Source organism: Primulina eburnea, chromosome 3 (genome assembly GCF_022965805.1).
Source record: "Primulina eburnea isolate SZY01 chromosome 3, ASM2296580v1, whole genome shotgun sequence".
Classification (NCBI taxonomy): Eukaryota; Viridiplantae; Streptophyta; class Magnoliopsida; order Lamiales; family Gesneriaceae; genus Primulina; species Primulina eburnea.
Window position 1 is genome coordinate 8,404,958 of NC_133103.1, and position 22,333 is coordinate 8,427,290.

Here is a 22,333-nt window from a genome sequence, read left to right on the forward strand (position 1 = left end):
AATAATATTATAATTTGGACAATTATTAAAAATATCGATTTAAAAAATAAAATAAAATAAAAGTAAATAGGGTGAGTCTCATGTGAGACCGTCTCACGGGTTATAATCCGTGAGACGGGTCAACCCTGTCCATATTCACAATAAAAAGTAATACTCTTAGCATAAAAAGTAATACTTTTTCATGGGTGACCCAAATAAGAGATCCGTCTCACAAATACGACCCGTGAGACCGTCTCACACAAAGTTTTGTCAAGTAAATATTTCGAGGAACATGATCCGCGATATTTAGTTATCTAATCATAATCAATTATTACTTTTAAAAAACGTTTTTATTTTTAAAAAAACAAAAACTTATGTCAGACGATCTCACATATCATATTTTGTAAGACGAATTTCTTATTTGAATTATCCATGAAAAAATATTACTTTTTATCGTGAATATCAATAGATTTGATCCGTCTCACATATAAAGATTCGTGAGATTTACTCTTTTAAAAAATATTGATTATATGTGTGTTTTCCCGTATATCTCTGTTCGGGGTTGGTTTATATTTATTTATTTAAAAAACTCGTGAGGTTTAAGGGAGGTTTTTTTGGATGCCTTCTTCTTCAACCCTCTTGTCCTAATTGAGCATAGCTCTGTGACTCATCAACCATGGCTTCCACAGTTCCATTCACCCCAAGACCCCAAACTCAGTTTCAGCAATCCCTTTCTTCTTCTTCGTGGAAACCCCACAAAAAACCCAATTTACTTTCCATCTCAACCCCCGAAGTTCCCAATTTTTCTCAAAACCCCAGTTTCAGTCAAACTCCTTCCCTAGAGCCCTTAAACTCCCTTCCATCCACAACCCTTCACCTGTTATTTCTCCTCCTTGATATGATTCTACCGATGAAAATTTCCCGGAGAAGATTGAAAAGTTGTCGAATTTACAAGTAATCCCTGATGGGTTTCCCAAAAATTTACCCGGGGAAGAAACTAAGAGAATTTTTATACAGGACCCACCTTGGATATCCTCTATTTTTATGAAAAGTTTGTTCTTTAGGAGCAAGAGTAGAAATGGGGTCAAAATAGAATTTCAAGAAATGGAGAGGCGCAGCTATTATTTGTTGAGGAGGATACAGATAAAGGCAGAGACCGAGGTGTGGGAGAATAAGGTGGAGGAGTATAGAGAATTGGAGAGGGAAATGTGTGAGAAAAAACTAGCTCCTAATTTGCCTTATTTCAAGAAACTGATATTGGGATGGTTTGAGCCCTTGAGGGAAGCTATCGTGAAGGAACAGAAGACCCGGAGGACTAAGAAAAATAAGGCGGCTTTTGCGCCTTTTGTGGATGCCCTGCCAGCTGAAAAAATGGCTGTCATTGTGATGCATAAGATTATGGCGCTGATGATGATGGGTGGAAAGGAGGATAGACATGTGCGTGTCGTGGAGGCAGCAGTTCAAATTGGGGTGGCAATTGAGCAAGAGGTCAGAATGATTGTCTTGTGAGTTGAGGCATTAAGTCTTTTTTTGCCCCTAATAGTTTCGCCGATTACGAATCATATTCGAATCTTTCTTTTTACTCCCCCTCCAGATATCCATTTTCGTTGGTTTGGTGATCGGTATTCGGTATCTATGCCAATAATTGATGACTTGATGAGAATCGAAATGTAGCAGCTCACGAGTCTGCTATGTTAGTTGGGCTGTATAAGATTACTTTGAAGATGTTGAATTAAATGAGAATAACATATGGTATTCAATACCACAAACAAGATAGCGACAATAGCTAACAAATATAAAACAAGACTGAACAAGTCACTGAGGTTCACCTGGAGGCGCTCTGTTATGACTTATGAGTGAGTAAGCATGTTAATCATCGGCATATGTTCTTGCTTGCGATGATATGGATAAAGGGTGATTTTTCATCTTTATTCTTTAATCTGAATATTCGATAATTGATCCGCTAGTTCAACTTATGTTTTAACTTTTGAATGATTCAAATATACGTTGTTGATGGATTGAGCTGTGCATTATCTGTAACACCAACTAATGTTTTTAATTTTGTTCAGAATGATACGAGCTTGTTTTATGAGGCAAAATGCTAATGGTTGGCATGTCTGTTTGCATATAATGCAGAGTTTCTATAGGTTCAGATATTGTTTGGAGGAAGCTGCTTAAAAACTAGTTTTGGGATGATTTTATGCTTGTCATGATAAATGTGATCTGATTCGACTATATTGACGAATATTTGCCGCTTCGAATTTGTGATTGAGCAATTTAGGTCCCTGGTTTGATGAAGAAAGCACATTAATACATTATATGTTTGCGAGTATCTATTTGCGCAGTATTATCTCATTAGACTTCGAGGCCGTCCATTTACCCTAATCCCGTACCTAAGAACAACACACCACTGTTAGCATTGTCTCACTTCCCGCTTTTGCCAAATTGGAATTCGTTTTCTTACTGGAGATTTTTTTCGGATGAATATTAGTAATTAATTGGCTTTATACTCGATTTTTTTCCAGGCAAGAATTCATAATTTCTTGGAGAAAACAAAAGTTCGGTGAAGAGCAAAGGTAGAGGAAAGTGAAGGAGATTCAAGTAAGGAAGGAGCGTTGTTAAGAAAACGAGTTAGGAGTCTAATTAGAAAGAACAGAGTGATTGAGGTCCAAAAGCTGGTGAAAGATGAGGAATTTAAGTCATGGGGTAGTGATACACAGGCTAAGGTTTGGAGCTTTCATAATAATCACCAAACTGAGTACTTACATTTATGTATTTACCTTCTTGTTTCTCAGCCATTTAGATCTCATGCAGTTGGGCTGTTGTCTGATATAATTGTTAATACAAACTGCTTATGTGCAACCTCCAGTCACTCAATCAGCTGACTGTCCCCCTGATGTCCGCCCTGCGTTTAGACACCTCTTCAAGATTGCAACCAAAGAATCTGGGTGAGTGATATTCTATTTAATAGGATTTTTACCATCATAGGACATTGGCATCAACCATGTGTAATACGGCTAATAGCATTGAGTCATTGACTGCTGTGTATTGCAAAATCATCTCTGCAACAAGTTGTAATATGTTCTGGAACTTCTGATCGTCAAGTTCATGAATTATTGCGAGCTCGTGCGTTTGACAAGTCTTGTGGTTAATTTGGTAGACAACTTTGGTGTTCATAATTTTGCTCCTTGTATCTTTCAGGCAGAACATTGTGAGGAGGTATGGAGTGATTGAATGTGATCCTCTTGTCCTTGATGGGCTTGAGACCACTGTAAGTCGGTTGTACGGCTAATCTGTGATGAGATCAATGGCTCATATCTTTATTTTTCTCATTCACTCTTTGGAGATATGTTGAAAAATTGCAGTTGTTGATCTTTATGAAGTTATTTTGACACTGGGCCCTGATGCAATTCTTGAACATATAAGTGAGAGTCACTTGTCAAGTAGTGTCTTTCATGTGAAAGTGCAGTACCCTTTCATCTTTGGAAGTTTTACAAATTCTGTCTTTAGATTTTGGTTTTATTCTTCTTCAAGCATCATCATTAGCCTTCAGCATTTTCTTGAAATCTCCAATTTTATGTCCTTTCCAGGTTAAACATATGATCATTCCTTATGTGCCAATGTTGGTGCCACCAAAAAAATGGAAGGGGTAGACTTCTATTTCTCAATTGACAGTTCTATTTGAAAACTTTAATCTCCAGGCTATAAATTTAGTGTATCAATGGAGTTCAATAAAATAAGATGCCAGCACTTGAAAAGAACTTTCGTGGACTTATAACACCTAGCTCTTATTACGTACATATTAGAGCGACCTAACCGAGGATCATGATGGCTGCTCTCAGTTGACGTCCTTACATTGTGTTATCGATTGGTCTCATCCTATCAGGTATGGCAAAGGTGGGTACCTGTTCTTACCTTCATATATGATGCGAACCCGTGGGTCACGACAGCAACAGGATGCTGTGAGAGCTGCTCCCGCAAAACAGCTGCAGAAAGTATATGAGGTGGGCGGCGTACCCTTGTTCTTTACTTTGTGTTGGCATGCTATGCTCTCAGTTAGGCAATGGGGTCAAGTGTGAAATGTCATTTTATAGCCTTTTGTTGATCAAGGCTAAGATACGGGCATCTCACTATGTTCCATAGTTCAAATGCGATTTTCCCTTCAAAATAAATACTAACTTACGTGTCAGGGACTCAATCCATGGGATCCAGCCCAACTTAAACAAGAATCGAGCAGCAAAAATCAAGGATGTGCTATATCAAACGTTTACTCATGGGAAATTTAGAAAAAAAGGAATTGGATTGATTGAATTTTATTTACTTTCATTAAGTGTTAGAATCTTGAGCCTAGATGGGCAGATTTCTTGGATCCCAATTTAATGCTTATCTTGTATTTAAATGACTGCTGATGAAAGAAATAAAACATTCAGTATCTTCTCAAAAAACATAGTTAATATTGAGATCGCGAGGGTTTCTCAAACGAGCCTCGAACATCCAAAAAAATAGGTAGAAAAAGTCACAAACAAATCTCAGAGTTAAACGATTAACCCCTTCACTGACCCATAACCCGATTCTTTACCCGTGCTCATAACATTACATTTTACAAATGAAACATACTTATATTGTTGTGTCTTTGATTGTAGGAGTTATTTTAACCTCTTCCTTGTACCATGATACTTGTTGCTTGGATGCTCTCTATTTCTCTTTAGATGTGTTTGAATGAGGTAGTATGTTAAGTTCTGATTGAATTTGCAGGCCCTTGATACTTTAGGAAACACTAAGTGGAGAGTTAACAAACGTATATTAAGTGTGGTGGAAAGTATTTGGGCCAGTGGAGGAAACATTGCTGGTTTGGTAGACTTGAAAGACGTAAGTGTACCTATCTTAATATTCATTTGTCTTCACTTCTCGTGGAATCACAGTGATGCCACTATTCTCAGAAATTGTGTGATATGTGAAGCTGTAGAGCCATTACTCCTGGATCTGTACAGAATAAAGTTTCTGTATCTTTTGTGGTGATAGAAGATACTTTTTCATGGTGTAGGTTCCCATTCCTGAGTTGCTCTTTGATGATAAGCTAGAAGTTAAGAAATGGGAATGGAGTGTGCGAAAGGCAAAGAAAATCAATCAAGAGAGGCATTCTCAAAGATGTGATACCGAACTCAAGCTTTCAGTATGATTTTAACCATTTGGAACTGTTTAGCATGCAAAAGTAAAAAAGTGTTCAACTTGCATCATATTTGTTTCCTAGGTTATCTGTAACATTTAGTGCCTGGTGCCTGGGATGCGTTTTCAAGTAGATAATTTTTTTACCTGGGGATATAAATAAGCTGGGTAGTCATTTTTCAGTTTCGTATAACTGAAGCAATTATTCCTTCCAAAGGTGCCAAGTTCAATCGTGTAATTATTAGCTTCCTCTTTGTTGATGTTAGGTTTATAAGTTCATTTTTTGTTACAAAATTTATAAACTACCCAGTCTAACATGATGTCGCCTCTATTATCTCATGAATGATAACCTGATGTCAATATTTAATTTGAATAAATCCTGGATGCTCTTGTTCAATTAAATACCGGTAAGGTTAGTCATTCAAAATGGCCAGCTTGGACAGTTTAATCTGTTGGGGATTTATTTATGCAGCTTTGAGATAATTTTCATTGCAAGTATAATCACGAATGTCAATAGTAGTGTGCTTACTTTTTCCACGAAGCCCATTGACCGAGTTGCTTTGTGGACTGGGTTTACACGAGGTGATATTCTTCAAGTTGAGGGGGGGACAAAGACTATAAAGATGGACACTAAACAGAAATTTTGTGAATCAGGTTGCTCGGAAGATGAAAGATGAGGAAGAATTTTACTATCCCCACAATCTTGATTTTCGTGGCCGTGCATATCCCATGTATCCTCATTTGAATCATCTAAGTTCTGATCTTTGTAGAGGAATTCTTGAGTTTTCTGAGGAAGGCCACTAGGGAAGTCTGGGTTACGTTGGTTGAAAATACATTTGGCAAACCTTTATGGAGGAGGCATTGAGAAACTCTCTTATGATGAACGTCTCTCATTTGTGGATACCAATGTAGCGGAAATATTAGATTCTGCTAAGAACTTCCATAATGGAAATTGTTGGTGGTTGAAGGCTGAGGACCCTTTTCAGTGCCTAGCTGCGTGTATTAATCTTGCTGAGGCCCTAAATAGTTCATCACCACAGACTGTTATCTCACATCTGCCAATTCATCTGGTATGTACTTGTAACCTGCAGCTCCTTTTTGCTTTTATAAACTGCCATTGATGGGAAACTATTGAAGATAAAATAAAAAGGGGGTGGTGACTGTATGACTCAAAAGAGTTGATGAAAAAAAAGTATTATCATGGCAGTAATGTTTTGAAAGAAAAAATTCAGTGTTGTAATCATGCAGCATGTGAAGAAATCAAAAAAATTCGTAGATTCTTGATTTTGCTAATTGTTATTCCAAGAGATTCAGTCAAGGGACATTTATCTTTCAAATTTACAGCATGGTTGCTTTCTTGCGGTCTTATTTTTTATGGGCTGCTTCAATTTTTGTTTCATGTTGCTCATAACTTGAGCCATCTATATTTAAATTTTAGTTTAATGGTGTGATACCTCATCCCACATAGATAAAAAATGAGAGTTTAAAATGATTTATAATTGGTTAAAATAGACTCTTATAGCAACTTGAGTCAACCATTTTCGTAAAATGAAGATGAACGAGAAGTAGCAGCTGCTACCGGAGTCCATTTTGCAGTTGTGTTTGCATGGGCCTGGCCTGGATAATGACATGATATCAGAGACGGTCACCAGCAGAATCATTGAGAAATAATTGTTATGCGGGGAAAAGTATCACATGTGTGGAAGCCACCTCCTGAACATGCAGCGCAAATTGCTACGTACACGGGAACCGCCTCATGAACTTGTAGAAAATACCTCTAGAATCCTGACGCTGGTAGATCGAAAGATCAAGCCGCGACGAAGACATTGCGTTATGAAGAAGGGGGTGATTGTAACACCCCACCCCACATGGATAAAAAACAAGAGTTGAAAATGGTTCATAAGGAGTTAAAATGGACACAAAGTAATTGCTACAAAAGCTCATTGTGCAGTCGCGCTTGCTAGGGCCTAGGCCCAGGGCGTGACAAATGGATTTCTTTACAATCTCTTGTTTTTCATCCTTCCAAAATATTGTGTTCTCTGCTTCTTTATTCTCTTTTTTTGTCCATCAACTTATGTTGTGATTTTTTTCTGAGCATTTGAATTTTACCATGTCATTTGCTCTAGTGATCTTAATATTTGTTTTCGTTCGGTTTTTTGGCGTAGGATGGCTCGTGCAATGGCCTGCAGCACTATGCAGCTATGGGAAGAGACAGTGTAAGCCATTTTTCCATGTCCGTGTATCTTCTGTGGAGGACTTTGTGTGCCCAAATTATGTGTTCATGATTTATGGCCATTGGGGATGAGACAGATAAACTCTTGTTTTTTCAATTAGAAGTTCTATTCTTGAAGTAGTTTAATGCCTGAAACTCAATGTTTTTTACTATTCCAGCAGCCTCTTTCTTGAAGTATCTGTTTATGACTGAACTTTATGTTTCTGTACTACTCCAATATCCAGTGTGAATTATCTCTGTTTTCACTAGCATTTGATGGATCTGTCTGCTAATAAAATTGCGACCGAGACTTATTGAGTTGCAGTTTTCCAGTTTCTTGCTTTATTATCTTTGGCCTCTATAGAACCCTTTTGAATGCTCTTTATTGTATCTTTAAATATTACCGGCTCAGGCTTCTTGATTTCTCACTTGAAAGCTTTGAATCCACGTCCCTTTGCTGGCTCTCTTTTTTTTTTTTTTCCAGTTTGAAGCTTCTGCTGTCAACTTGGCTGCCAAAGACAAACCTTTTGATGTTTACTCAGAAATTGCCGAGAGGTTTGTTGATTTGATTGTTAACACATTAATTTTCATGCAAATTGAATACTGAAATGTTATCAATCAGAGTTGATGGAAGCCTCTATAGCCACCTAAACCCATGGCTAAACCTGCCCATGCATACTTTATTCACATATTATTTCTGGTAAGTCATTTATCTTATATAGTACTAGGGCACGTAGGTAACGAACTTAAGTACACTATGAACATTGATTATAAATTTGCAAACACATGTAGACACATGATTTTTTCACAAATTATTTAATAACAAATACTATTTCACAGTTTATCTATTATTCTAAACAACATGGTTTAATTTTTTCAATCATTTTCTTGTATGATTTTTGAATATTCAGTATCATAGTTTTTATTTATTTTTCATACTTCTTTCTTCTATTAAATTCAACAATCCTATCATCATATCTAATTTCTATGTTTTTTCGTCGTCAGATTTGATTTTGATTAATCTCTTTGATGCATGCGTGTGTTTTTCCAATGATTTTCTTATTTTGTTTATATGAGTTGATTTTGATTAATCTTTTTGATGCTTGCATGTGTTTTTCCTATGGTCTTCTTATTTTGTTTATTTGAGCAGTTCACCATTCGGTTTAACTCCATTTTTTTTAAAAGTCTCACTCGATTTCTCCACATATTATATATATTATATCTATTTTGCATCGAAACATAATTAAGTGTATGAATCAATTGTTAATAAGAAAGAATGTATGTCTGAATTTTGAAGTATGATGAATAAAAAAAGCTGAAAAAAATGGAGTGATTAAAATAGATGTGATGTATATATTAATTTTAAAATTATTGATAAAATTACTTGATATAAATATTAGGAGAAAATACATGAAAATTCAAGAGCAGATAATATATTAGGAAAAAAACTATCTCAAGGTAGATGCTTAAACGTTAACTCAAATATTTTAAAACCATACAATAGCTCAAGCATCACGTTTCGATTGCTCTATCCAGCGGAGACAATTATTGTACCCCAACAATTGCACTCTTTTCAATGAATGAGAATCGAATTCGTGAGACGACTATGATACCATAAATTTATGTTGAAGAACACATAAATTTTATTAATTATATTTTAAAAAGTAAAACAATCATTAAATAAAAATATTAATGTGTATTATCAATGACACATAATGATTTAAATTTTCTATGCATATATATTTCCAACAATGTTATATAAAAACAATAAGCACAAAAACACCCGCAAACTTTAAAAAATATATATAAGGAAAAATAGTGTCACAAAAACAAAATGACATATTTAAATAAAAAAGGTATGATACTTCTTAGTTCATATTTAAAAATCAACTTGTTATAAAAGTGATGTATTTATATGTAAAATAAAAGAAAATATACGATAGAAACATTAAATATTCATTAGCAACAATGAAGAAATTAACTCATGTTAACAACCAATTTTAGTAGCAACAAAGAGAAATCATTGGTAAATTGATGAATTCAATATGCATTAATATCCAAAGTCATTAAAGATGGAAAATGAATTATAAAAGAACCCATTAAAAAATCATTGATTTAATTTGCTAACTTAAATGAATAGGGATATATTAGAAAATTCACAATTAGAAGTCATATACTTAGATGTATATATGTTAGATTATTGACATTTTATGTGCTATTCATATTTAGTTACTGATATTTCAGGGTTCATGATATCATGAAAAGAGATAGTCGTAAGGATCCTGAAACTGATCCAAATGCCTTGCTTGCCAAACTCTTGATTGGTCAGGTTCGTATTTATTTTATAGATTTACTGGTAATTGAACTTTGTTTGCCTTGTTTTGAGACATTATTTTCACATTCAAGGACCTGATTTTTTGAAAGCTTTTAGGTGGATGGGAAACTTATCAAACAGACAGTGATGACTTCGGTATATGGAGTCACCTATGTTGGTGCACGCGATCAAAAGAAGGTTGGAGGAGAAGGGTGTCATCACTGATGATAGACTTCTCTTTAGTGCAGCTTGTTACGCTGCTAAAGTAAGTTTCATGCACAAGAAAGAGTTCTTCTACTTCCTCCTTTCCTCTTTCTGCAAGTTTGATTGCGTTAGTGTCTTGGCTAAACAAATTATCCGTGCTTGATTTCTCAGCCATCTGCCAAAGCACTGTTTATTTCTTTCAGAGTGAACGTGCTCGTGTGACATTTTTCTCCAGTATTATTCTTTTGTAAAATTGTCATGTCACCTATGTCTTGGATTACTAGTTACAGGACATTTGACTTAAGTTAAATGCATACCAACGTTGCTTAGTTTCTAGTTTGATTTTTATACTCAACATGAAATCACCAAATGATACATTTTATTCTCGATTAGTTTGGTTCTTTGGATCAGTCAATCTCCTTGTTGAGTTATTGTGTGGGTATATAACCCCCTAATCTCATCATACAAGTGGTTGGACATTTAGCATTGAACAAAAAAACTTATTATTGTCAAGGTAACCATAAGTTCTTGTCCACCTTTTATGCGCTCCTCAAATGTTTAGGAGTAAGCAGTAAGAGTGTGCATGCATCATGAGTATTTCGCAGTTACACCCTGTTACATATACTAGCAGAGTTCGTGGTAAAGATTAACCATTTTTTATTATATTTGCGTTTCAATTTCAAAATCAGGAATTTTATTGCCAAAGAAAAGTTGCTATGGTGAAAGAATTCTCCTAACTTCAAATATGGACAGTGAACATGAGAATTCAGTAGACTTCAACATGTTTAATCTTAAAACCTACTGCTGAACTTAGTAATATTCATTCCACGATAGATTTTTTTACTATATACAACAATCAAGAACATTTGTGGTGTCTGCCAACCTTTCTAGAGTGAAGTAACATGTGCATCCTTAAAAGCACTAGAACAGGAGATGATAATTTTTCATTCATTCATAAAAAAATTAAGATACAGACTTATCTATTTATATTGTAGGTTACAAGAGATAAAAAAAGGAAAGAATAAAACTAATTAATCACATCCTAAAATATTACAATTACTCTAACAATTAGCCTAAGATTTCTCTAGACCTAAACTATTGCAATTATTCTAGCCTAAGATTTCTCTAGACCTAAACTATTGCAATTATTCTAACAATTAGCCTAAGATTTCTCTAGACTGCGTCAACACTCCCCCTCAAGCTGGATGGTAAATGTTGTGTATCCCAAGCTTGTCAATCAGTCTTTCGAACATAGGCTTGAACAAAGCCTTTGTTAAGATATCAGCAGTTTGTTGCGACGTAGGAATATAGGACACTTCAAGTATCCCCTTATCAATCTTCTCCTTTATGAAATGCCGATCAATTTCAACGTGTTTGGTACGATCATGGTGAACCGGGTTGTGAGTAATAGCTATGGCAGCTTTGTTGTCGCATAGGATAAGCATAGGGCTCTTTTTCTCTATTTTCAGGTCTTCCAATAACAGTTTGATCCAAAGAGCTTCACAAATTCCAAGAGCCGCTGATCGAAGTTTTGCCTCCGCGCTACTTCGTGCAACAACTGATTGCTTCTTGCTGCGCCAAGTAACCAGATTTCCAAAGACAAAGGAGCAATAACCAGACGTGGAACGTCGATCATTTGGGCATCCAGCCCAATCGGCATCAACAAAGACTTCAACACACCTCTTTTCTTGCTTTCTGAACATGAGACCACGGCTCGGAGTGCCCTTTAAGTACCGTAATATCCTGATTGCAGCATCAAGATGACATTGGTATGGTGAGTGCATAAATTGACTAATGCAACTCACAGGGAAGGAAATATCCGGCCGGGTGTGCGAGAGGTATATCAATCTGCCGACTAACCGTTTAAATCTCCCCCTGTCGACAGGTGTATCATCTGGTTTGGCCTCGAGTTTGATGTTCGGATCCATGGGGGTATCGGCCGGTTTACAACCCATCAATCCGGTATCATTGAGTAAGTTAATGACGTACTGTCGCTGTGAAACACAGATTCCAGCCTTGCTTCTAGCTACCTCCATTCCGAGAAAGTATCTCAAGTGACCGAGGTCTTTCATTTCAAAAGAAGTGGCCAATTTCTTCTTAATTCGCTCTATTTCAGCCACGTCATTCCCGGTGATTATAATATCATCAACATATACAATAAGAATAGCAATCTTATCCTTGACCCGATGATAGAACAATGTATGATCACAATGAGCCTGTTTGTACCCGAGAAGATGAACAGTGGTGGAAAATCTGTCGAACCAAGCTTTCGGAGACTGTTTCAAACCGTAGAGAGCTTTCTTTAGCCGGCAAACCTTGTCGTTACTTCCCTGATTGTGAAAACCGGGTGGTAGATCCATGTACACCTCCTCAACGAGATCGCCGTTGAGAAATGCGTTCTTGACATCGAGTTGGTGAAGTGGCCAATCCAAGTTTGCTGCGAGAGAAAGCAACACTCGGATAGTGTTGATTTTGGCTACTGGTGCAAATGTCTCTAGGTAGTCGATACCATATGTCTGCGTGTATCCCTTAGCCACAAGTCGCGCTTTATATCTGTCAACGCTCCCATCATTATTGCACTTGATGGTGAACAACCATCTACAACCAACCGGTTTCTTGCCATCGGGTTTCGGAACAATCTCCCATGTCCCATTTTTTTCGAGGGCTTTGATCTCGGCAAATACTGCTGTACGCCACTTGTCATCGCGAAGGGCGTCATCAATGGTTGAGGGAACAGTGGAATGTGACAGGTTAGTGACCAGGGCTTGTAGCGGCTGCGACAACTTAGAATACCCCAAAAAATGTGAAATAGGATGTTGAGTACATATCCGAGTACCTTTGCGGTGGGCGATCGGGATATCCAAATTTGCCAATTCGGTGGTATCCGGATCGGGCGCTGGGTTTGACGGGGGCGATGCAGAAGGTGCAGGCTCGATATTCTTGTGCTTGCGTCTGCTGTAAGTTGCTGCAAAGCGGTCAGTGGTTCCACGAGGAGGATGAGTTGGTGTTACAGAAATTTCAGCTGGTGGACTTGAAGGTGGAATTGGATTTGGAGCAGGAATAGTAGGCGGATTTTGTGGTATACCGGGTGAAGGCTGCGGATTTTCTGGAATTAAATGTGGCTCCAAGGTGGATGGAAATCCCAAAAATAATTCTGGCTCTAAGGAAGAGGGAGATTCCTGATTTTGTGGGATTTGAGTGTTAAGTTGGGATGGAGGTGGAATTTGTGACTCTTGTATTGGTTTCGGTTCCCATAAATATTTTCAAAAAAATTTTGGTACTAGGCGAGGAAGTAGGATCAGGAGCATTATTATGAGGGGATATGAGAATTGGATTCGGAGTAAGGGGATAGAACGATTGCGATTCAAGAAATGTGACATCCCGTGAAATAAAATATTTTCTTTTGGATGGAGAATAACATCGATAACCCTTTTGTGTAGAAGAATAACCAACAAACATACATTTGTGGCTACGAGGATCCAACTTAGACCTAGAATTATCATGAATATGAACAAACGCCGAACATCCAAACGTACGTAGAGGAAGATCAGTGAATATTTTGGACTTTGGGAATGATTTTCTGAGGGTATTTAATGGTGTTTGGAATTTTAACACCCGAGACGGAAGTCTGTTGATTAGGTAACATGCGGTTAAAATAGCATCCCCCAATAGATTTTTGGAACATTGTTTGTGAAAAGAAGGGCGCGAGCGACCTCTAAAAGGTGTCGATTTTTCCTTTCGGAAACCCCATTTTGTTGAGGGGTATCAACACATGAACTGTGATGAATAATACCATGTTTGAAGAAAATTCATTGAGTGATGAATTGAAATACTCGGTGCCATTGTCAGACCGAAAGATTTGTATTTTAGAGTTAAATTGAGTAAGGATCATATTGTAGAACTGTTCAAAAATTTTCAAAACTTCAGATTTGTTAGGAAGGAGAAAAATCCAACAGACGCGAGAGTGATCATCAATAAATGTAATAAACCATTTTTTATTAGAAATTGAAGAGACTCGAGACGGACCCCACAAATCACTGTGTATGAGAGAGAATGGCCTAGATTCATGATAAAGATGAATGGGAAAAGGTATGCGAGTATGTTTAGCTATCTGACATACTTCGCATACAAACCTATCACATGAGTGAAACAACGAAGGAAACAAATGTTTTAAATAAGAAAAACTTGGGTGACCAAGGCGTTGATGAAGTAACATTATTTGTTGGGGACGGGATTGATGTGTAGAATCATGGACCACTTGGCAGCACCGAATAGTAGAATCAGCTCGTAGAAAGTGATATAAGCCCGACACCTCAGCAGCACTGCCCAATCGTCTTCCCCGAGGCCAGATCCTGAAAAATACACAACTTAGGTGAAAAATTGGCAATACAATCGGAGTCAAGGGTGAGTTTGCTGATCGACAGCAAGTTGTAAGTCAATTGAGGGACAAACAAGACATTCTGTAATATCATACGGGGACTCAACGAAACAGTGCCAATACCAAGAACAGGAGAAATTTAACCATCAGCCAAAGTTACTGATCTAGATCTTTGGCATGGTTGATATGATGAGAAAAGGGTGCGAACTCCGGACATGTGTTCGGATGCACCTGAATCAATAATCCAACACTCACCAGAGTTACCAGGGTCGGTAACAGAGGAAGAAGTACCGTGCGCCATCAGTGAAGTCGAGGTGGAAAGGAACTGGCCAAGTTGATTGAGTTGTGCTGGAGAGAATGTTGCAGCGGATGATGGTGTGTTGTTGTCGACTTTCACCGGTACAGGCTGGCTTGGTGGACTCGGCGTTACGCTGGCTGCGTGGCACCCAGTCAGCTGGCTTGCCGTGGAGCTTCCAACATGTGGCTTTAGTGTGATGAGGTCGGTTGCAATGTTCACACCACAGCTGCGGTTTGCGGGATCCTCGAGCGGCCATGGCAGAGGCATCATGATTGGTGGCAATGGGTATGGTAGCTTCACCGAGCATAATTCGTTTCCTCTGTTCTTCTCGACGGACTTCGGAGGAAATGGTATCAAGGCTCGGTAATGGCTTGATACTCAGAATCCGTCCACGAGCATCATCCAGGGATGGTGTAGGCCGGTGAGGAAGTCATAGGTTCTTTCTTTGGCGAGCAATTTTTGGTAGATCTCACGGTTGGCAGCATCGGTCCACTCAGGTTGAGTGAAGAGATCGAGTTCTTGCCACAGCTTTGTTAGCGAAACGAAGTACTGAGTTACAGTACCATCGTCTTGTCGCAGATTACGAGAGCGAGTCCGGAGGTCGAACATCTGATTCGAGTCTTCAAGATCTGAGTAGGCTAAGGCAACAGCGTCCCAAATAGCCTTTGCTGTTGGGTAATGGAGGTAGATCTCTGCAATGGAGTCGTCCATAGAGTGAAGAAGTCAGGTCATAACCATGGAATTCTGAATATCCCACGCTGCAAACGAAGGATCAGATTGGTTTGGTGTCGAAATGGAACCATCAAGGTATCCAAATCGTCCTTTCCCGCGGATAATGAGTTGGACGGAACGAGACCACTGTAAGTAGTTCCGGCCACTGAGTTTAAAGCTGGTAATTTGGAATGGATGGGAGTTATCAGAGGCACTGAGAACAGGTTGCATATCTGATTTTTCCATAGATTAAAAAAATATTCAAAAAAGACTTTTATTGCTCTGATACCATAAAAGCACTAGAACAGGAGATGATAATTTTTCATTCATTCATAAAAAAATTAAGATACAGACTTATCTATTTATATTGTAGGTTACAAGAGATAAAAAAGGAAAGAATAAAACTAATTAATCACATCCTAAAATATTGCAATTACTCTAACAATTAGCCTAAGATTTCTCTAGACCTAAACTATTGCAATTATTCTAATAGCCTAAGATTTCTCTAGACTGCGTCAACAATCCTCTTATAATAATTATCGATTTTTCTGAAAATAAATGTTTGTTTCTTTTTGCTGAATTGAAATTGTGATATCATTTGAAATGGCTTGCTAACACATGCATGATCTTTCACAGGTTACACTGACTGCCCTTGGTGAGTTATTTCAAGCTGCACGTGCTATAATGGGTTGGCTAGGTGAATGTGCTAAGGTTCGTCCAAGATTGAAAACTGAGTTATATAATGTTGAAATTCTTTAACAATAGGAAGATAGTGAAAGGGTAGGGGGAGAATACCACAAGCCGCTCGTAATTAACTTAACTAAGTTGTTTTTGTATGGTAACCTAGGGTGTCAAATCCACTGGCTACTTTTATACATCTGTAGAGGTTTGTTTTAATTTACAGAAGTGAATATAAATAAATTTTGAAAGCTAATGTGTTGAGAATTCAACAAAAACTAAAACTAAGCATCGGAATTTCACTTGATTAATTCATTTTTTAAACTATGATTTTAATTTCTAAGTACTACTTCATTATATGATTCATGTCTTAAATATACAATCAGAATATATTTTGTAACACAGAATTATAAAAATTCTCTTATGTTTGTCTTTTTGAGGCATTTTCTTTCAATTAAGAATCCCCCTCCCTCCAACCCACCACCGCCGATTTGCCATTTACACGATTTGTGATTGCCAATATACCTTTAGGATAGATTCCAGTAACTAATAGTGCATGCAAGAAATCCACAAGAAGCAAATATAAGCACATAAGAAAACCATGACTGAAACTGTAACATATGAGGTATATAATGTGTTAAAATAAATTGTCCAACAATCCATTTTCACCAAAAATGAAACCAAATGGTAGGCTTATTAGGCTCTTATTTTCATTTTCAACTTCAAAACCCATGTTCACCGATATTCATATTTACCAACAAAAAGCTATAAAAATAAAACATTTGTCCTTCAGAAACCAGTATCAAAATATGCATTGCATCCTCCAAATATATTTTTTCGTAAAACACATCTCCTGGAAATGTTTTCCTGAAAGTGTAGAAAGCAAGATAGCCATAATGGCATAATCTATGGATTAATAAAATTGAAGATAGAAATAATTGTTCTAAAAAATAAAATGATTGTTAAAGATCTTATATGATAAATAAGGAAGATAATAATTGAACTTTATAATCAAGATCTTCAAATTGCAAAAGGTCTACCCTAGCATAGAGAAAAGTTGGAAAAAATGTTTTATTGAACCTTTTCCATTGGACCCAATGCAGGAACTATATTTTTAATGTAAAACGCGGGGCTTGTTCTGCGTATGAGCCCACTTCTTCTACCCTCTATGGTTTTTTTTCCAGTTATGCTCAATCCCTTTATGCGTAAAATAAAAACAAATAAAAAAAATTAACAATTAAAAAGTTACTGCAAAGAAATGCTACTTTTGAGTATCTTTTACTTTACACTCTGTCAATTAACTTTGTGACTTTAAATGTAGATTTTAATCTTCTCGTTGGTCATGAGGGCTTATATCCAAGAATAGATGCTTAGAGGACTAGAAAAAGTTTGGAATACGATTACTTATCCCTTGTGAGAAAGCATCTTGGGATAAATATTGTTAACAATTATTCCTAAAAGAATCTTAATAAATCTCGTGAAATTTATATTCTAATCTTGATGATGTCAAATCTAATGTCAAAAATGTCATCTTTATTTTCCCACTCAAGTTGAACATAGAAATGTAAATTGAAGCATTCAACTTAAAACAAAAGAAAAGTCTTGAAATTGTGATATAAAAAAGAAAAAGAAAAAGAAAAGAAAAGACTTGAAGTTATCCAATGGTGCATTTATCACTAAAGACATAAAACAAACAATCAGAGATTAGATTTTCTAGCCTCTGTTGAGCAGCAACAAAGATGTTCGCACATGGAGATAGAGAGATAAGCCAGACATAATAAAATCATGCAAGGTTTAACTTACTAAGTAGATAGCCAAAAGTATGGTAATGTTCTCGTGTGAACAATTGGGTGGTGTTATTATTTTTGTTACTGGTCACAGTACAAGAATAGTTGTCGAAATTCCTTTTTTTTTCATAGCAAGCAGCATGAATACTAGGTGATAGTTTTGTTCTAACACTATTTTTAATGTTAATTTGGGAATATACCATGGAGAGATGGCTATCTCATGGATGATTAATGTATTTTGGTTCGATTTACACCAGCAAGATTGATGTATAGAGGGCTAAAACTCTGATTGATCTCACTTATTTTATAATAAAATGAACACCTGCCTATATGTGAAAAGACCATGGATATAATAGAGTAGGAAATTATTCCTGTTATATCACAATACAATTGTGCGGGCGGCTTGTCATGGTCTGCTTGTCATGGTCTCTTAATATCATCAAATGTAATTCCAGAATATTATCTGAATTTTACCCCTTGATAAGGTGATGTATTTGTGAAGTAGGTTGTTGTTGTCTGCTGAATTTTATAAATTTTTTGTACAATGAAATTTGACAGATTATCTCCTCAGAAAATCAACCTGTTCGCTGGACAACGCCTCTTGGTCTTCCTGTAGTACAACCATACTATAAAACTAAACGTCGTGTTGTAAGTGTTGTACTCTCAAATAGATAGCTTGAATTTATTTTCCGTATATGTGTTTGTGCAGCCCTAACTAAATGGAAATATTATGGTGCCATGCATGATGAAAGCATATTGTTCCAATGCCCATTAAAGAAAGAGATTGTGAAAGATTATTGGTATCGATGCTCTGTTAAAAGGAGTTTTGCAACCTTAAACAATCTGACTGAATAATAGTCAGTGTTGGAACTGTTAAATTCTGCCATAGTCATTACTGGAATGCCTTTTTGCTGCTTATTATCCAAACTGGGAGCATTGCTACTGTATCAGAAGCAACATTGTTAGTTGCAAATGCTTTAGCATTTCAAATATCACATTGACATGATTCTAATATGACTCGTGGCCTTGTTACCGTCTTACTGATTTACCACACGACTCATGTCTGTGCAGATAAGAACTTCTCTTCAGGTTTTGGCTTTGCAACGTGAGGACAATTCAGTAAGTTGGACATTCCTCGGTTAGCTCTCTCATATTTTTGTGAAGGATTTGGCCTTGCAGTCTTAATTGCTGGATTGCAATGTCGTACTCCAGGTTGACTTAAGAAAACAGAGAACCGCCTTCCCTCCCAATTTTGTGCACTTGCTGGATGGTTCACACATGATGATGACTGCCATAGCTTGTCGGGATGCTGGAATATGTTTTGCAGGTTTGTTTTGATAATTTTACCACATTTATTTATAGACCTGGTGAGACCGCTTTCATTTATGTCAACCGTTTTTTGAATATATTTCTGTTTTGCATTTTTCTGGAGAGCTAGCTTCCCGACTGTATTAACTGGCTGATGTATGGGTTATCCGCTAACCTTTCTTCAGAAAGCAGTATTTTGCTTAGATTGACATGCTTAACATCTGATCGCAATTCAAAAGGCGGTAGTGCTTGGCTTATTGAATATGTTGATATACTGGAATTAAAATAGCAACTTAAATATAAATATCAACTAAAATATCGCGCAGTGTATGTACAGGGGTAGAGAGATATTTGGGGTTCAGGATGCAATTGAGTTTAGCATGTTTATTTTTACCCCATAATCTTTTGGTGCTGGTTGTGCTACATGTTTCTCATCTATTGACGGCCAAAACTTAGTTGTGATATTTCAGAACTTGCTCTCTCAGTTGAACGAATTGTATTAGAGGAAAATATATCAGCTATATTTTCTTTTGTAGCACAGGTGTGCACGACTCCTTTTGGACTCATGCATGTGACGTTGACAGGATGAATCAAATACTAAGACAAAAATTTGTTGATCTTTACAACATGCCTATACTGGAAAATGTACGCAATCTTAACTTGTCAAGTGTTGTTTTGTAGAATCACATGGTGTCAAACTCTGCTGCTTTTTCTGTTATTCTCCCTGTGTCTGCATGTAAAAACACCTCCGGGATTCTAAACCACCTTCTAAGGATTATTGTTTTCGTATTAAGTTGTTAAATAAAGAGTACATTCAAAAAAGCGAGTTTGCTAAGTATAACAGATCAATGCATGTGAAAAATATGCATCAATGTCTTTATTATACAGTTTCCTACCTGAGTTTGTAGACCATATAAAGCAATACATGTTGTAACTAAGTTGTTTTTGTCGTAAGAAGTTTGTTTTTAAGGCCTCTTTTGTAGTCAGATTTATGACACATTGTATATTGTCATTTTATATGATTTACTTGCATTTTATCAAATGAACTGCACTAGCAGCTGCTTGAAAGCTTCCAAACATCCTATCCAACCCTGAACTTTCCTCCTCTGCCGGATAGAGGAGATTTTGACCTCGAAAAAGTTCTGGACTCTCCATACTTCTTCAACTGACCATACCTAATCTGCCTGTGTTCGAGCACTTACATGAACAATGCCACCTTGTTCAGTTTTCTATTGAGAGGGTGCACTTGAATGCTAGAGAGTTCAGCACCTGCTGATTTCAATCTGTGAAGTGATGACAGCTTACTCTTCAGAAATCTGAGGCATTCCTGCATAGCATAGCTATTCTGGGATATCTGAAAATCGCTTCATTCGTCAGCCATCGGAATTGGCTTGTGAGAATGCCTGTCTTAACCTAACCATTTACAGGTACAGCTTCAAGATTGTAGGAGGGAATTATATTCTTGAGGGCAATAACAAGGTATAATTTATTCCTTGGGTGTCAAACATGGGCGGTTTCTTTGTCGCTTCAAAAAATGTTGCTTTCCTGCAAGCCTGTTCTGTTATGCGTATCCTGTTGGAGCTGGGAAGAAGAATAGAAGAGAAAATCTAATTCGTTGACAGTGCTAACTTTTGCTCTTTGCTATTGTAGCATTTGTATTTGTTTATATTGCCAAAAATACTATGTTGGTCAAAGAGGTTTTTTATAGCCTTCTCTACTGTAAAGTAACCTCCAAACATGAGACATTTATTCATGTTACGTGAATGAAACTTAAAATTGTGTATTATTCTGTTTATTTTATTTTTTTTTTCAATTTTTTTTTTCATTATCACTACAATGATGTTACATCTACGTTGGCATAGGTTGACCTCCAATTTTATGCTTAATTAATTTCTATATTGAAATTTATTAAAATAATAAATTACTTTAAATGACTAGTTAACTCTGTTTAAACAATTACTTTGAGAAATTTGAATATTAAATGTTTTATCTAGTTTTATTTTTGTATGAGTTGAGTTATATTTCATATTTGAAATACATTTTATTTAAAATCAATTTGAATATATATTCTAATATTTTTCATTAAAAAAACAACAAACGGACTGCAACTGCTGGAAACTACTCAAAACCGTAAAACTAATTATACATCTAAAACCACGATTAATTTTAAAAATATTAACCGATCATATTACATATATGACAATTCGGTTGAGAGAATATATATAAAATATGAAACAATATTCTTAATAAATTTAATTGTTTAAAAGATGATAATACTACTAATAATAATAATAATAATAAGTTATGGTATTGTTTCTGGGAAAATTTATATTACAATATTGTGTCGGAGATATTTATAATAAATGTGATATAAAATTGTGATAATATACAATATTCCTTTGATCATAAATATGCAGACACGTTTTCTTGTTTGTCCCAAATATATAAGATGTACCATATCTAGTAATATTTTTATTGTTTCACTAATATACTCCTATTTAATTTGGGATCTTATGATTAACTATAGAAAAGAACAAATCATTTAAAAAAAGTAAATTTGAAAAATTGTTTGTGTAATTAATATTTCTAATAATTTTTTAATTTATTTTAAAGAAAAACATGTCTATATAATTAAAAGAATAACTAGTAAAAGATGCACATACAATGCATGTGCTATTATTATTTTTAATTTGAGTAAATAATACTAAATAATTAACACGAAATTATTTTCGATTTAGAAAAGTTGTTCGTTTAAAAAAGGAAGTTTTGTTTTGATTTTTTATATTTACAATATGGAGTGACATGAAAAAGATTTTTAGTAGAGTAAGAAGGGTAATTATGGAATTAAGTATTTTGGTGTCCTCAAAGGTAGTTATTCTAAGACCCTCACACTTAATATAATAGTATAGATATATACATATTGGTCGGAACTACAACTCTCCCAAAATTACTCGCGTCCATCTAAAGATGTAAACGAATCGAATCGAATATGACAAAATTCGAAGGCTCACTTGAGTTTGATTCAACATTCGAAAATTTTAAATTTTTTGACTCGAACTCGTTTCAAACCAAAGCTCGAGTTTATCTCGAAAGACTCGAACATGTTTACGAACTATTTGAATTATTACTCGAAAATAAGTGCTCGAATGACTCAAAATTTATTTATTTAATATATAATTATATTATATTAATAAAATACTAAAAATCGCTAGAGGTTCAAGAACTATGAAACAAAATAATTATGCTCGAGTTATGCTAGAAAAACACTCGAACATGTTCGAGTTCGGCTCGAATTCAA

The 22,333-nt window shown here is 36.0% G+C and overlaps 1 pseudogene; it reads left to right on the forward strand.

Moving 5' to 3' along the window:
• The first annotated feature begins 570 nt into the window (after nucleotides 1-570).
• Nucleotides 571-20,813, forward strand: LOC140826008 (DNA-directed RNA polymerase 3, chloroplastic-like; annotated as a pseudogene).
• The last annotated feature ends 1,520 nt before the right edge of the window (nucleotides 20,814-22,333 follow it).